Source organism: Oncorhynchus gorbuscha, linkage group LG01 (genome assembly GCF_021184085.1).
Source record: "Oncorhynchus gorbuscha isolate QuinsamMale2020 ecotype Even-year linkage group LG01, OgorEven_v1.0, whole genome shotgun sequence".
Taxonomy (NCBI): domain Eukaryota; kingdom Metazoa; phylum Chordata; class Actinopteri; order Salmoniformes; family Salmonidae; genus Oncorhynchus; species Oncorhynchus gorbuscha.
In genome coordinates, this window is record NC_060173.1 from 88,030,706 (window position 1) to 88,035,699 (window position 4,994).

Sequence of the window (4,994 nt, forward strand, 5' to 3'; positions counted from 1 at the left end):
CTGTCTCTGCTGCTAAAGCCATTTTCTACCACTCTAAATTCCAAGCATCTGCCTCTAACCCTAGGAAGCTCTTTGCCACCTTCTCCTCCCTCCTGAATCCTCCTACCCCTTCCCCCCCCCCTCCTCCCTCTCTGCAGATGACTTCGTCAACCATTTTGAAAAGAAGGTCGACGACATCCGATCCTCGTTTGCTAAGTCAAACGGCACCGCTGGTTCTGCTCACACTGCCCTACCCTGTGCTCTGACCTCTTTCTCCCCTCTCTCTCCAGATGAAATCTCGCGTCTTGTGACGGCCGGCCGCCCAACAACCTGCCCGCTTGACCCTATCCCCTCCTCTCTTCTCCAGACCATTTCCGGAGACCTTCTCCCTTACCTCACCTCGCTCATCAACTCATCCCTGACCGCTGGCTACGTCCCTTCCGTCTTCAAGAGAGCGAGAGTTGCACCCCTTCTGAAAAAACCTACACTCGATCCCTCCGATGTCAACAACTACAGACCAGTATCCCTTCTTTCTTTTCTCTCCAAAACTCTTGAACGTGCCGTCCTTGGCCAGCTCTCCCGCTATCTCTCTCTGAATGACCTTCTTGATCCAAATCAGTCAGGTTTCAAGACTCGTCATTCAACTGAGACTGCTCTTCTCTGTATCACGGAGCGCTCCGCACTGCTAAAGCTAACTCTCTCTCCTCTGCTCTCATCCTTCTAGACCTATCTCTGCCTTGATACTGTGAACCATCAGATCCTCCCCTCTCCACCCTCTCAGTTGGGCATCTCAGTGTGCCCACGCTTGGATTAGTCCTACCTAACAGTCGCTCCTACCAGGTGGCGTGGCGAAAATCTGTCTCCTCACCACGCGCTCTCACCACTGGTGTCCCCCAGGAGCTCTGTTCTAGGCCCTCTCCTATTTCTCGCTATACACCAAAGTCACTTGGCTCTGTCATAACCTCACATGGTCTCTCCTATCATTGCTATGCAGACGACACACAATTAATCTTCTCCTTTCCCCCTTCTGAGTGACCAGGCGAATCGCATCTCTGCATGTCTGGCAGACATATCAGTGTGGACAAGCGGATCACCACCTCAAGCTGAACCTCGGCAAGACGGAGCTGCTCTTCCTCCCGGGGGAAGGACTGCCCGTTCCATGATCTCGCCATCCACCCACGGTTGACAACTCCATTGTGTCCTCCTCCCAGAGCGCTAAGAACTTGGCGTGATCCTGGACAACACCCTGTCGATTTCTCAACTAACATCAAAGCGGTGGCCGTTCCTGTAGGTTCATGCGATACAACATCCGAAGAGTACGACCCTGCCTCACACAGGAAGCGGCGCAGGTCCTAATCCAGGCACTTGTCATCTCCCGTCTGGATTACTGCAACTCGCTGTTGGCTGGGCTCCTGCCTGTGCCATTAAACCCCTACAACTCATCCAGAGCGCAGCCTGTCTGGTGTTCAACCTTCCCAAGTTCTCTCACGTCACCCCGCTCCTCCGCTCTCTCCACTGGCTTCCAGTTGAAGCTCGCATCCGCTACAAGACCATGGTGCTTGCCTACGGAGCTGTGAGGGGAACGGCACCTCAGTACCTCCAGGCTCTGATCAGGCCCTACACCCAAACAAGGGCACTGCGTTCATCCACCTCTGGCCTGCTCGCCTCCCTACCACTGAGGAAGTACAGTTCCCGCTCAGCCCAGTCAAAACTGTTCGCTGCTCTGGCCCCCCAATGGTGGAACAAACTCCCTCACGACGCCAGGACAGCGGCGTCAATCACCACCTTCCGGAGACACCTGAAACCCCACCTCTTTAAGGAATACCTAGGATAGGATAAGTAATCCTTCTCACCCCCCTTTAAGATTTAGATGCACTATTGTAAAGTGACTGTTCTACTGGATGTCATAAGGTGAATGCCAATTTGTAAGTCGCTCTGGATAAGAGCGTCTGCTAAATGACTTAAATGTAATGTAAATGTAAATTTGGCTCTCTAATTTGCATACTGGTAGGCTTTTTGTTGATTATCTGCAGATAAATTATGAAAACATTGGATGAATCCTCCTCACTGCAGGAGTAATAGGTAAGCTAGTGGAGAGAGAGCCTCAATCTGGTCCAAAATGTATAAAAGAAAACAGCTTGGATTGTTTTAAAAGCTAATGATACTTATATTGTATTTTCAAAGAAATATTGCATGTGTTTTATAGGATATTGTACAACAGTTGATGAAACTAACACAGTTAAAATGTTAAAAATAGTGATCAATGTTATTTCCTGATATTTGCTCGTTGAACATACAAATACATTCTAGCATTAGAATGTAAACTGCCTACGGAAAGTACTCAGACCCCTTGACTTTTTCCACATTTTGTTACGTTACAGCCTTATTCTAAAATGGATTAAATTGTTTTTTTTTCCCTCATCAATCTACACACAATACCCCATTATGACAAAGCAAAAACTGGTTTGAAGAAATTCTTGCTAATTTAATAAAGACTTTTTAAAAACTGAAATATCATATTTACATAAGTATTCTGATCCTTTACTCAACACTTGGTTGAAGCACCTTTGACAGCGATTACAGTATCGAGTCTTCTTGGGTATGACACTACGAGCTTGGCACACCTGTATTTGAGGAGTTTCTCCAATTCTTCTTTGCAGATCCTCTCAAGCTCTGTCAGGTTGGATGGGGAGCATTGCTGCACAGCTATTTTCAGGTCTCTCCGAAGATGTTCGGGTTTAAGTCTGGGCTCTGGGTGGGCCACTCAAGGACATTCTGAGACTTGTCCCAGCCACTCCTGCGTTGTCTTGGCTGTGTTCTTAGGATCATTATCCAGTTGAAAGGTGAACCTTCGCCCCAGTCTGAGATCTTGAGCGCTCTGGAGCAGGTTTTCATCAAGGATCTCACTGTACTTTGGTCCCTTCATCTTTGCCAAGATCCTGACTAGTCTCCAAGTCCCTGCCGCTGAAAAAACATCTACAGCATGATGCTGCCACTATCATGCTTCACCATAGGGATGGGTGCCAGGTTTCCTCAGACGTGACACTTGGCATTCAAGACAAAGAGATCAATCTCGGTTTCATCAGACCAGAGAATCTTGTTTCTCATGGTCTGAGAGTCTTTAGGTGCCTTTTGACAAAATCAAAGCGGGCTGTCATGTACTTTAAAAAAAATATATATATATATATTTAACCTTTATTTAACTAGGCAGGTCAGATATGAACAAATTCTTATATACAATGACTGCCTAGGAACAGTGGGTCACCTCCTGTCCAAGGCCCTTCTCTCCCAATTTGCTCAGTTTGGCCAGCTCTAGGAAGAGTCTTGGTGGTTCTAAACTTCTTCCATTTAAGAATGATGAAGGCCACTGCGTTCTTGGGGACCTTCAATGCTGAAGAAATGTTTTGGTACCCTTCCCAGATCTGTTCCTCGACACTTCCTGTCTCGGAGCTCTATGGACAATTCCTTTGACCTCATGGCTTGTTTTTTTGCTCTGACATGCACTGTCAACTGTAGGACCTTATATAGACAGGTGTGAGCCTTTCGAAATCATGTCCAATCAATTGAATTACCACAGGTGGACTCCAATCAAATTGTAGAAACATCTCAAAGATGATCAATGGAAACAGAATGCACTGAGCTCAATTTCGAGGGCTGATTACTTATGTGAATAAGGTATTTCAGTTTTTTTTTATTTTTATTATACATTTGCAAAAATGTTGAAAAATCTGTTTTAGCTTTTGTGGTTATGGGGTATTGTGTGCAGATTGCTGAGGAAAAACATTTATTTCATCCTCTTTAGAAAGAGACTGTAACTTAACAAATTGTGGAAAAAGTCAAGGGGGTCTGAATACTTTCTGAAGGCACTGTACTAGAGGCCACCAAAATAGAGCTTGTTCGGCATACATTTATTAATCCAGGTTCGGGGAGCCTGGCTGGCTACTTTCTATTATTAGGCTGGCTACTCCATGTGCTTGTGGAAAACACTGTCTTTCCCTCTCAATTTTTCCATTGCTTGCCTTTGATGGTCTGTTGTCAGTAGGGTGCTGCTGAACTATTCTGGCTGCCATAGCTCTGACATCATACACTAAGTGCCACCATTGTAGGGCTTTGCATCATCACACACTGCCAGAGTAGAGTTCAGTTAGGGCTGGCACAATTACCGTATAATATCCGATTATGGATGAATACCATCATGAAAGAAAAAAACTACATATCTTTTACTAACAGCTGATTGAAGGCGGGACAGAAGGGCATTTGTGCAGTTCAAATCAAAATCAAATTTGATTTGTCACATGCTCTGAATGAAACGGCCGTAGACCTTACCGTTAAATGCTTACTTACAAGCCCTTCAACATGCAGTTTTAAGAAAATGTTTACTAAATAAACTAAAGTAAAAACACAATAAAATGACAATGAGGTTATGTACAGGGGGTACCGTTTACTGGCGAACATGTTGCTTATTTTGCAGCATTTAGCTGCGTCTGTGGCAAGGGCCTTTCTCTTTTTTATTCTCTCCCTCTCTGCTCCACCTTTCCTTTTCTGATCGTCCATTTTGCCATGCGACTTGTCAAAAATGTTATCGGTAGAGAAGCTGGTAGACGGTTGCTATGTGCGTTGCGAGAGACCTGATGTAATTTTTGGCGTGGGGACACTGCAGCGAGAGAGTGAGAGTTGCGCCTGATGTGTGGATTCTCTGTTTATTCAATCCTGCTTGCTATTCACGGCAGGTCAAAACGACCCTCAGGCACCCGACGGCCAGTCTCCCTCCCATTTTGTCTTTAAACTGCTGCTACTCGCTGTTTATTATCTATGCATAGTCATTTTAAGCCCTACCGAAATGTACAAATAACCTCATCTAACCTGTACCCCCGTACATTGACTCAGTAACGGTACCCAGGGACCAGGTCAGTCAAAAACACTAGCTAAAACACACACACTGACACACACACACACACGACACCCAGCATGGCTAGCTAAGTAGCCTAGGTAATAATAGTGACACAACGGCCGGT